We start from the raw sequence: 13,173 nt of genomic DNA, 5'->3' as shown, positions 1-13,173 counted from the left end.
GATCCTTTCCCAGGCTTCTTCATATTCCATTAAGATGAGGTGACCAAATGTTCTTATATCACTGTCTTTCCATCACCTTTCCAACACTATCATTTCTGTCTTATGCTGTGCAGTTGTCAAATCATAGGCTGGTGCTCCTCCAAAGGGTCCTGGTTGCTCTCTACTGTGAGTAGAAAGATGAGGCCACACATATCAATGCTAGTCATCCACTGCTCCTACATTATGCCCACCCCTTGCTTATTTTCTTTTGTGCTTTCAACGGTCAGAGATCTTACTGGAATGAGAAAATTGAAATCTGGACCCTTGGTTAGTTGCCAACTTTCCTCTGTCCTTTACTTCACTAGCACGGGGAGCTTTCCTTGTAGGTAAATACAATAATACCTCAAACTATACAAGGCCAGCTTGATTCAGGAAACTCTAGCCCCTGGTGGCTGAGTAATTTATATGTAATCTTTCAGATTAGATGTTTTACCACCCAAAGTTATTCATTATATTGCTAATTACATTCTTTGCACATATCCTGTAAGATTTAAAATACCCATAGGTCATGTCTGTGGAGTCACATAAGGGTATTGGCTTTTGTTTGTATACACTAATGTCCTTGAAGTTGCCTCAGTTTAGGGTTGATGTTGTTGTTGTTGTTGTTTTGTTGTTGTTGTTGTTGTTGTTGTTTTATTCATGACATAGCTCACAGTAGACTTCTACTTGGAGGATAAAGGCTAGTCACCACACAGAGTGACTAGAAAGAGGAAGAAGAGTAAGTTAATCATCAGTAGGGAATAATGTCATCAGTCATGCCAATGCTGTGACCCACCCCTGCCATCAAAGCAATAAATAACGCTGAATGATGTAATTCAGGAGCCCTTGAATTGGTAAACAATAGATACACTAGAAGATTGTGGAAATGGGCAAGACTTGAAGATCCAGATATCCCCTCTTACCTGGTCCTGTGATCTTCATTTGACTGGTACTATGCTACGTTCTCCATAATGAATGAGAAAGCAGAAAATATACGTGATCTTGAGGCCTATGAACTTTTCTTCCCAATTGTTGAATTTGAAGATGTGGTCATTGACCCTACTGATATATATAATTATTCCATCAGGAATGTTGGGACACTGGTACTTTTCTGTTGGAACCCTAAGAAAGGGGAAGAATTATGGGATTGAATTCTTAGCCTGTGGGTTTTATACTGAATCCAGACAATTGGTCTAAAATTGAATTGTTGAGCAACCAACCCATTGGTATCCGGAGAGTCAGAATATTGGTTAGTAGAAAAAAATCAACAACAAAAGGACAACACCCTCCCAACAACAAAACAGAACAACAAATGAACAAAGGGAAGTCTCTCATTCAGGAATATTGGGAGAAAAGAAAAATTAACCATCATATATGTTTTGATGTTCACAGCCAGAAAGTATACCTGTCATTTTCATGTATAATGTGCTAAGGACAGAGGAGGTGCTAGGCATTGAGGTAGCAACATTTTGATCATTTTGAATTGAAATTCGAAATAGAATCAGAAATTATTGGTTCCTCTTTTTTTCCATGTAGCACAATTATATTCCCTTGGTGGCAGTGGGTCTCAGTTCATCATAAATATGAATCATGGATTCTCAGCTCAGGACGGTTTACTCTGGTTCATTTTGCTTATGCAAGAGCCATAATAAGTGAATGGAACTTCCTCTTGGAGCTCCAAGATATGGTGGATATCTAGCATGAGTACATTAGAAAAATAAGAAGATAAAATGCATAAAATCATCCATAAGTCACAAGTATGAGTAAAACTCCAACATAGTAATTTATAATGAAACAGATCATTTAAAGACTATTATTGCATGATGCCCATTGTTTCTTTCCTCTTCGTGGTAAATTCCTTTTGAATACTTGGTGCTAATGAAGGGTTCAGGAATTGTTTCTACAGAGTGAACAGAAGTAAAGACACAGCACCCAACATCTGATGTGTGTTGAATTAATTATCAAAAAGCTGGAGGTCACTCAAAATCCCTTTCCCTGGAAAACATGTGACAGATTGTTTAATTCTGCCATTCTTCTATCATTCTGATGCTGCTCTAATTTTCAAAGCCATCCTATTTATTGGAGCATGGATGACTAATGTTGTTTTTCCCCTTTCTTTGCTTCTACCATCTAGCTATACACTCTTGGGGTCCCTTCTGCTAGTCCACCAGTAATTTATGGCTAGAAGAAAGACAAAGGTTAATAAGGTTTGATGTAAATAATTGTACTTCAGTTTCTTCTCTGTATCCCTCTCACTTTGTTGGATCCAGGTTTCTTTGAATTCATTAATGATACCACATGGTGGCCACCTGTTGTAGAACCAGCAATTGGCAGGTTCAGCTCCTTTCCAACCCCTTGTAGCAGGCTCTGCATCAGTGAGGTTCCAGAACAGTGCTTTGAGCACCATCTAAGAACTTCTGAGGAATTCAGATTCTTAGGCTCCTCCACACACTTGCAGAATTGGAAATTTTTAGCAAGCTCTCAAGTAATCCGGCACACATTCAACTGTAAAAACTTTTGCTGCCCAAGTGGGTTAGCCAGCATTGTCAGCAACCAACAGCAGAGTTACCTCAGAGCTTATTGGAAATACAGAGTCCTATGGTCAAAGTCAGAACAACCGAATCAGATTCTGAACTATAAAAGGCCAAGATTTTTTTCATGTGTACAGTAATATCAAGCATCCATGTCTTATCTATCTCTTGTTAAATAGTGACTTACATTGTACTTACCTGCAGTGGCAGTGTTTCAAAGCAAAAATAAGAACAAAACACTCTGAGTTCTCAGAGATTTCCACTTGTAAGTGGCTACAACTTCCAGTGATTTGATTTAGGATTTTAAAAAAAATTCTATATTGGTAGAAAGTTAACATTATATTTCAATTTTTGAAGTTTTATCTTTCTCTGAGCTAGTGATGTGTGATACTGTACTTTGTCAACATGGAGCCATAACTCTCTACCCATGATCATGAGGGAGACCATCTTGTACTCTGCATTGCATTGTATGGCTAAACCATGAAGTCTAGGCAAATCCATGGGCTGAACACATTTTCAATCAGTATAGTTTCAACTTGCAGTGGGCTTATGAGCTCATCAGGAACCAAGGAACATCTGTGTTCATTGTGGGCTTGGCTGTGGAATTCTGAAAGCAATTCTAATATGCAGCAAAGTTGAGAACCATTCCCATATGTGATACTAGAGAACAGGAACCAACTATTGTGTTTCTCAGCTAACTTGTGTTTCCATGCTCTGGCTTATTCCAAGAAGAGAAGTTAGCATGACTTGAAAGACATGCATGATCTAGAGGATGACTCTGGTTTGGAACGAAGTCATGATTGCCCTGGAACCGAGTTCAAGGCCTTTAGTGACCATCCCTGGCTCTTGCACAGGCATCAAGAGCTATTATCCCACTGCACTGGGGCGGATTTCAGCCAGAGTAAGGTAGGGAAAGAAGTACTCTCCTTTCCCAGGGACTTGAGGCCATTCCTGAAGAAAGGAAAAGATTCTGCTGTGTGGTTCAAGTTCCCCACTGCTCTATTGGCCTACATCCCGTCTACTTATTCTGTAAACATTTAATACTTTTTCTTCTTAAACCAGCTGGAGTGGGTTCATTGTTTGCTCCAGATTGGTCCAACTTTATAAGATAAATTTATAATTTATAAGTCTTTATAAATAATGTCCTGGTCAACCGTTGCTTGCTCATGAATTGTTTTGTATAAGACAAAACCCTTTTCTTCTAGCTAAGAATTGGATTTTTATCATCAGAAACAAATATTGCTCATAAGAAAATTACTACTTGGTCCAAACACATGACCCTAGCTAAGATCAGCTCTTTTTCCAAATGTTATCCCCACCCATTCCATTAGCACACATCCCTCCCAAGCTTGAGTGCTCAAGTCACATTTGTGATGATTACAAAATGCTCTGTGCTGACACTTGCCCTACCCATGCCTTAAAAACACTTCCCTTTGGGAACTGCAAGAATAGTTTCTTCCCTGCCTGATTTTTCCCTCATTCTTTTTATGGGGGTCAAACCCAAGTGTGAGGTCCATCCTAAAATTCCATATTATCGGCCTTGTATCAAACAGATAAAAGCAACCACATTTATTTTTAAAAATATGATTTTATTTTCAAATGGTGCTTTTTGATTACAGCAGCCTTAGAAGTCGCAAATCTTTCAAAAGAACTTTCTTCTCTTGAAAGGGTAGGAAAACCTTTTGATGTCAGCAGTGATGGTGCAGCCAGAGAGCAGAAAGGAAGAGAGAAATCAGGGAGGGAGAGAGAGAGAGAGAGCTCACATGATTGGGATCCTGAAGAAAAAGAAAGCCCCTGTTGATCAAAGCATAAGCGCAGATTTCTTGCACATGTGAGATGGATGTTACCTATAGACACAGTAGTCTACATTTTAAATACTATTTTTGTTTTTTAAATGTCCTTTTTGTGCTGGTTGGAGGTTACTAAAGCTTCTGGAAAAGGTATTTGGATGGATTTTCCTCATCAGTACTAGTGACCACTCTCTCTTGGCCTTCCACACGGTGAACATTGGTTTATGGAAGTGAGTCACCTTGAGCAAGATGATGTGACGTGCTCTCTGTGGATTGTCTTTGTCGTCTTCCTAATCCCGATTCTATTGACCAACAAAACAGGCAAAGTGGATGCTTAATAGCTTCTCCCAGACTCCCTCTCTGGCAGCAAGTTTCCTTTCCAATTACTTTTGTGTCTCTTAGAAATCATCTGGACACATAACCCCACCCCACCTTGTAAGAGCTCTACTTCTGCAGAGAGCTGGGGTAATGCGTGGCTAGACTTGTGCCTTCGAGGGAAGCAAGGAGAAAAGACTTAGCATCTTACCTTTCACCAATGCAAATGCAATCTCTTTGAAGCCAAGATTCTCCCCAGATGCATGACTATGAAAGATTGTCTTTGCGTACAGAGGGTTAGAGTTCAATGGAGGCTGGCAGACACAGAGAGATATGGATCAACCTGCAATTCTCTTATAGCATAGGTGTTTAGCACATTGAATTTGTTGTTGGCTTTATGGGTTTTTCTTCCACTGGTTCTGGGGGTTTGTGACTTTTCCTTTTGGTTTTTCAAAACTTTGGAATAAAGAAAGTTTTAAAATACCAAAACTTGTTCCAAACGATTTCAAAATGTACTGTATCCTCAACTAATTTGATTTGTAGACAATAAAGAACAAAAGCTTGTTAACAGAGAGCATTAAAAGTGTGATATAATTATTCACATGTGCAAACATGTTGAAGCCTGGGTTCTCAGTAAAGGCACACCATGCAATAATTTTCATGCTCTAACTGTTGCCTATTAAAAAAAATAAATTCCGCACCATATGCAGGTGTGATTATACAACCAACTGCCAATTCTGACTGGCTCAAGGATCCTTTTAAAAATGTCCAGATGGATATGAATGTTGGATTTGGCAGTTAAATTATAGAGCTCAATCTATCCCTTTTAAGTATGAAGGCATTGAAGACGAATATTGATATCCCCCACTCCATATATACAATTCCAAAAGGATTTCAGGAGAACATGTTAGTTTTTAGACTGGGATTATATCTCCTTTGACTAGCAAATGAACTTTCTTCTGACTTTTATCATTTTGCTCGGTAGAGATTCCTGACAATACAAATGAACGTATTTTGATTGCCAGGCAAAAGATGAGCAAGAAATTAGATTTTTACAGTGACCTGGTATTGTAAATGAGTATTATAGTGAAAGGAAAGTCAAATGAAGCATTAGAGCTACCCTGAGCAGCTCTTCAGAGTCTGCTGTCTGCCCTCTAGAGACACGGTTTACGGGAGAAAGACATTTAAACTAAGCAGAAGACAAAAAAGCAATGGCTTGATCCCCAGTGCTTCAATCAACAGATACACGCATCTGTCACTCACAGGGGAGAGACACTGAGCAGAGCTCTGCCATCAACACCGTGTGAGAAACTGTCACAAGCATCATAGTTGTTATTTCTACTTGGCCCATTTGAAATTCCCCAGTAGTAGTTATGATTGATCACACAGTTAATCATGTTCTCATACTACTTGGCTGCTTGCAGTACACAAAACTTTCTTTCTAGCATCAGGGACACTGGACCATCCTCCTAATACAACCACTGACTGATTAAAGGGAAGCATTAGCCTCGTGATAGGCTCATCACAGTACATAGTAGGGCTTTAGACACAGCTGAAAAGGGGAAACAGCTCTATCAGGGTAGGCGTGGAAAGACACCATGAATAATTGCTCTCATCATTTCTAAACATCATACATTAGTTACTAGAGAGGATAATGAGGGCAAAAAAGATACAAACGAATGAGTGAATAAATGAATGAAAACCAACTGCATTCTCCTTTTTTGGGATATTTTATTTATTTACATTTCAAATATTAGCCCCTTTCCTGGTTTCCCCTCTGGAAACCCCTTACCCCATCCTCCATTCCCCTGCTTCTATGAGGATGCTCCCCCAACCACCCACTAACTCCCACCTCATCACTCTGGCATTCCCCTACCCTGGGGCATTAAGCCTTCACAGGACCAAGGGCATCCCCTCCCATTGGTGTCTAACAAGGCCAACCTCTGCTGCATATGCGGTAAGAGCCAAGGGTCCCTCCATCTGTACTCCTCGGTTGGTAGTTTAGTCTCTAGGAGCCCTGGGGAGTATGGTTGGTAGATATTGTTGTTCTTCCAATGGGTTGCAAACCCCTTAAGCTCCTTCAGTCCTTTCTCTAACTCCTCCATTGGAGACCCTGTGCTCAGTCCAATGGTTGGCTGCAAGCATCTGCCTCTGTATTTGTCAGACTGGCAGAGCTCTCAGGAGACAGCTATATCAGGCTCCTGTCTGCAAGCACTTCTTGGCATCGACAGTAATTTCTGGGTTTGATGTCTGTATTAGGGTGGATGCCCAGGTGGGGCAGTCTCTGGATGGCCTTTCCTTCAGTCTCTGCTCCACACCTTGTCTCCATAATTCCTCCTTGATTATTTTGTTCCCCTTTCTAAGAAGGGCTAAAGCATCCACGCTTTGGTCTTCCTTCTTCTTGAGCTTCATGTGGTCTGTGAATGGTATCTTGGGTATTTCATGTTTTTTGGCTAATATCCACTTATCATTGAGTGCACACCATGTGTGTTCTTTTGTGACTGGGTCACCTCACTCAGGATAATATTTTCCAATTCTGTCCATTTGCCTAAGAATTTCATGAAGTCATTGTTTTCAATAGCTGAGTAGTACTCCATTGTGTAGATATACCACATTTTCTATATCCATTTCTTTGTTGAGGGACATCTGGGTTTTTTCCAGCTTCTGGCTATTATAAATAAGGCTGCTATGAACATAGTGAAGCATGTGTCCTTTTTATATGCTGGAACATATTTGGATATACGCCCAGCTGGTTCCTCAGATTGCACTATGTCCAATTTTCTGAAGAAAGGCCAGACTGATTTCCAGCTTGCATTCCCAACAATAGAGAAGTGTTCCACTTTCTCCATATCCTCGCCAACATCTGCTGTCACCTGAGTTTTTGATCTTAGCCATTCTGAGTGGAATAAGATGGAATCTCAGAGTTGTTTTGATTTGCATTTCCCTGATGATTAAGGATGTTAAATATTTCTTTAGGTGCTTCTCAGCCATTCGGTATTCCTCAGTTGAGAAACTTTTGTTTAGCTCTATACCCCATTTTTAATAGGGTTATTTGGTTCTCTGAAGTCTAACTTCTGGACTTCTTTGTATATTTTAGATATTAGCCTTCTATCAGATGTAGAATTGGTAATGATCTTTGGTAAAGTTCTTGAGTCAGAGCGATCAGACAACAAAAGGAGGTCACAGGGATACAAATTGAAAAGAAAGAAGTCAAAATACCACTGTTTGCAGATGATATGATCATATACTTAAGTGACCCCAAAAATTCCACCCGAGAGCTCCTAAACCTGATAAACAACTTCAGGAAAGTGGCTGGATATAAAATTAATTCAAACAAATCAATAACCTCAAAGGATAAACAGGCTGAGAAAGAAATTAGAGAAATGACACCCTTCACAATAGTCACAAACACTATAAAATACCTCGGTGTGACTCTAACCAAGCAAGTGAAAGATCTGTACGACAAGAACTTCAAGTCTCTGAAGAAAGAAATCGAAGCAGATCTCCCATGCTCATGGATTGGTAGGATTAATATAGTAAAAATGGCCATCTTGCTGAAAGCAATCTACAGATTCAATGCAATCCCCATCAAAATTCCAACTCAATTCTTCATAGAGCTAGAAAGAGTAATTTGCAAATTCATTTGGAATAACAAAAAATCCCAAGATAGCGAAAACTATTCTCAACCAACTGCATTCTTATTTTCAGAATTATATGAGATGAGTTTTCCATGGAATCTGATAGAACTCGAGTGTGTGTGTTCACACACACACACACACACACACACACACACACACACACACACAATCTGCTGGAACTTGGATGTGATTTTATATAGTAACAAGGAACAATTGGAAATTAAAAAGCACCCACTTAAAAAAATCACTAATCAAGGCCCTTGTGGCAAAGGCCCGTCACTCCAATACATAGGAGGTTGAGAGAGAGGAAGGTCAGGAAGGTTAAGGTTTGAATAGTCTAACTTCAAAGTGCACTCAAGGCCAGCCTGGGCAACTTAATGGGAACCTTTCTTAAAATACAGACTTAAACAACAAAACAAAAATAAACCACTATAAACCCTGAAAACAAGGGTTACAGTACAGTGGACGAGTACCTGCCTTAATATGTATATATTAAACTGGGAGTTAAACACCCGGGATTTCCAAAAAAAAGTAAAGCTAAGTTTTTAAAACACATCCAAATGAATACTTCAAGGTAAGTCTAACAAAAGATGAGAACATTCTGTATGCTGAGAGAAACAGAAGCAAATGTAAGTAAAGGAAGAGATATCTAATAAGTATAACTATTAAATTTTATCATGGTATCAGTATTCCTTTTAATTAACTTATGGATTAATTTCTCTCTCAATAAAAATGTCTATACGAGTGCTCGCTTCGGCAGCACATACACTAACATTGGAACGATACAGAGAAGATTTGCACGGCCCCTGCGCAAGGATGACACGCAAATCTGTTAAGTGTTCCATATTTTGAGATACCAGCCGACCCACCTGCTTTCGGACCACCAGCCGACCCACTGGCTTTCCGACCGTGGCTATCTCAAGCATACTTTCATTGCCATCGAGCCAGATGGCATGCAGCACGGCCTGGTGGATGAGATCATAAAGCCATTCGAGCAGAAGGGGTTCTGCCTGGTGGCCATGAAGTTCCTTCGGACTTCTGTAGAACACCGGAAGCAGCATTACAGTGACCTGAAAGACAGTCCTTTCTTCCCCGGGCTATAGTACCTGAACTCAGGGCCTGTGATGGCCATGAGGGAGGGGCTCAATGTGGTGAAAACAGGCCGAGCGACACCGGGAGAGACCAATCCAGCTGATGCTAAACCAGGTACCATTCATTGGGATTTCTGCATTCAAGTTGGCAGGAACACCATCCACAGCAGCGATTCAGTGGAGAGTGCCGAGAAAGAGCTCGGTCTATGGTTTAAGCATGGAGAACTTATTGACTACAAGTCTTGTGCCCATGACTGGGTGTACAAGTAGAGGTGGAGAACCCAGAGTCCTTTTCAGCACTACTGATGGGGTTCCTGGACACAGCTCTTCATCCTACTGACTGGATGGAGCATCTTTTCTAAAACAGCAAAGACTTTGGAACTGGGAAAAAATGTCTAAGCTAGCAGCGTAATTTTAAAGTTAATAAGTAAATAGAAGACACATATTATGCAAATCAACCTTGACAAAACAAAAGACTAATGGGACTTAATTTCAATTTATAGTACTCGGGACATTGTGACATTGCTCTAAGTCTTGGCAAACTAATGGAACAGAGTAGATAGTACAAAAATATATCCACAGAAGTCCAGTCAACTGAGTTTGAAGAAATAAAGGCAGTTTAATATGAAAATAACTTTTGACAGATCACACTAGATATTTACATGAACAAATAAACTTCAATTTACAACTCAACCCGTACATAAACTTGAACTCAAAATTCTTTGTTGACCTAAACATAAATCCTACATTATAAAACTTCCAAAAGAAATTGCAACTAAAGATCTTTGTAACTTTATTTTAGCCAGATTTTTTTATTGGATATTTTTATTTATTTACATTTCAAATCTTTTCCCTTTCCGGGTTTCTGGTCCATAAACTCCCATTGCATCCCCTCTCCCCCTTCTTCTATGAGGGTGTTCCCCCCCAACCCACCCTTTCCCACCTCTCCACCCTGACTTTCCCCTACATTGGGGGTTGAGTCTTGGCAGGACCAAGGGCTTCTCCTCCCATTGGTGCCCAACAAGGCCATCCTTTGCTACATATGCAGCTGGAGCCATGGGTCTGTCCATGTGTACTCTTTGGATGCTGGTTTTGTCCCTGGGAGCTCTGGCTGGTTGATATTGTTTGTATGGGATTGCAAGCCTCTTCAGCTCCTTCAATCCTTTCTCTAACTCTTCCAATGGGGACCCAGTTCTCAGTAGAATTATTGGCTATGAACATCTTCCTCTGTATTGGTCTGGCTCTAGTAGAGCCTCTCAGGAGACAGCTATATCAGGTTTCTGACAGCATGCACTTCTTGGCATCAGCAACACTGTCTGGATTTGGTGGCTGGATGTATATGGGCTGCATCCCCAGTTGGGGCAGTCTCTGGATGGCCTTTCCTTCAGTCTCTGCTCCACACTTTGTCTCCTTATTTCCTCCTATGAATATTTTTGTTCCCCCTTCTAAGAAGGACTGAAGCATCTGCACTTTGGTCATTCTTCCTGACCTTTATGTGGTAAATGGATTGTATCTTGGGTAATCCGAGCTTTTGGGCTAATACCCACATATCGGTGAATGCATACCATGTGTGTGTGTGTGTGTGTGTGTGTGAGTGTTTGTTTGTTTGTTTTTTTTGTGACTGGGTTACCTCACCCAGGATGATATTTTCTAGTTCCATCCATTTGCCTATGAATTTCATGAAGTCATTGTTTTTAATAGCTGAGTAGTACACCATTGTGTAAATGTACCACATTTTTTAATAGCAGTACACCAAAACTTGTTCTATTAAAGAATATATTGAAAAGTTGGACTCCATTTAATTTAAAATTTATGTTCTTTGAAACATAATTAAAAGGCTGAGTGTGGTAGAAAAATATGTGTAGATCATGTACCTGGTGCACAGACTTTTTAGGAACTCAGAATTCAAGGGGTAAGAACAACTCAACTGCTTAAATACGTGTCTTAAATAGAATTTCATTGTGAAGAAACACCATGACCAAGGAAACTCTTATAAAGGACAACATTTAACTGGGACTGGCTTACAGTTTCAGAGGTTCAGTCCATTACCATTATGGTGAGAAGCATGGAAACATCCAGGCAGGCATGGCACTGAAGTAGCTGAGAGTTCTACATCTTCATCTGAAGACAACCAGGAGAAGACTGGCTCCCATGTGGCTAGAAGTATCTTAATATCCATGTCCACAGTGAAATACTTCTTCCAACATGGCCACATCTAATAGTGCTACTCCTTGGGCCAAGCATTTTCAAACCACCACAATACTAGACTAAAGATATAAAGAAATATTTCACCAAAATAAGAACAGAAAGTAAGTGAAAAGGAAAATATGTGAAAACTTCATTTGTTACTAGGTAATTTCAAAGTAAAAAAACATAGAGATGTCACTGTACACCAGTTACAATTAGACAGACTAGCCATATCAAGGGCTGGTGAAGATGTGGGACAACTGAATGCTCACACCCTAGGGAAATAGACAATGTAACCAGTGCTTTGGAAAAGAATGAAAGTCTCTAAAACCTTTAAATAAATTTGCAAGTACAACATGATATAGCCACTGGACTCTCAGTCTTACTAGAAACAAACAAACAAACAAACAAACAAACGCCAATAATCAAGGTATTAGTCTTTGCTGGTATAACTGGCTTTTTGATTGACATGAATCAGAGGCACTGCATCTGTAAAAGGGACTGTGATGCCAGTCCAGGTGGCGTATGCCCCCTTTCTATTTAGTTACAGTATACTTCCTGTTTTACTGAAAACTGGCCTGTTTTTAAGTTCATTCTGATTATGTGGCACCTAAAATGATTAATTACACTATAACTGGCTCTGGTTTGTTGGACCTAGTGTAGAAGCAGACCCCAAACAGCAAACAAAACTATGTTTTTAAAGCATATGGTCGTGTGTGGTGGCTCAGGCCTCCAATCCAAACACTTGGGATACTAAAGTAGAAGGGTTGTTATGAGTTAGATCCCATCTATAACACAGATTAAGACCCTGCATTAGAAAATATAAAAACCACATCCCACAGAGACATGAATATTGAGTTACTGAAAGAAATGGAACAGAATTCAGGATTCCATTATGAAAACATAAATTGTAATGTATTTACATAGTGTTATTAATTAAAGGAATAAAACTACATCATAAATTACAATAGGGATGAATCCTAAAGTAAATTTTCTGAATAAAAGAATTCAGATATAAGTTGTATGGCCCATGCATATAAACTTCACAAAAATGCAAACTTGCTTATACAATTGCTTGGGCATTGGAAGGGAAGAGTGGTTGTGAACACAGAGGAGGAAGCTTTGAATGATAATGGGTATTCATTATTTTGATTGTGGTGATGACTTCCAAACAATGTATGTCAGAATTCTGCAAACTATACGCTTTGAGTATAATTTTTACAGCTAGCTAGACTTCAGTAAAACTGTTATTTCAGGTCACTGGGGGAAAGTCCTTTCTGCTTTCAGAGTATCCATGCCTGGTAATATTGGTTGGATGGCAAGGGCACTGTCAGTATCTTTGCCTGGCTGCAGCTTCCTCCATGAACTCTAATTTCTGCAGGACTCAAAGTGACCTGCCCTTTTGACTTCTACCGTCATATTTTACGCCCCTTCTTTTTCTCTTCTTCATTCTATCTGCTCTCTCCTTGCCCTTACAGGCTTCTTCCAGGAGACAACTGACTCTCTTAGCCTCCTGTAGATCGTAGTGTATGTTTACTGGTGTGAAGCTGCCCTTTTACAGAGCCCTGTCCTCTTCTACAGAGATTCTTGGGAAAAGACAAAG

At 39.9% G+C, this 13,173-nt stretch overlaps 1 non-coding gene and 1 pseudogene across 1 annotated transcript; both read left to right on the top strand.

The window, feature by feature from the left end:
* The first annotated feature begins 9,036 nt into the window (after positions 1-9,036).
* On the top strand, positions 9,037-9,143 carry LOC116897407. The gene has a single exon (XR_004387450.1). It is a non-coding gene; the product is annotated as a U6 spliceosomal RNA (small nuclear RNA).
* Positions 9,144-9,212: 69 nt separating this feature from the next.
* LOC116895667 lies at positions 9,213-9,653 on the top strand (annotated as a pseudogene).
* Positions 9,654-13,173: the final 3,520 nt, after the last annotated feature.

The sequence above is a fragment of the Rattus rattus genome, chromosome 3, assembly GCF_011064425.1.
Source record: "Rattus rattus isolate New Zealand chromosome 3, Rrattus_CSIRO_v1, whole genome shotgun sequence".
NCBI classification, from domain to species: domain Eukaryota; kingdom Metazoa; phylum Chordata; class Mammalia; order Rodentia; family Muridae; genus Rattus; species Rattus rattus.
This window is presented reverse-complemented; position numbering and strand designations above follow the sequence as displayed.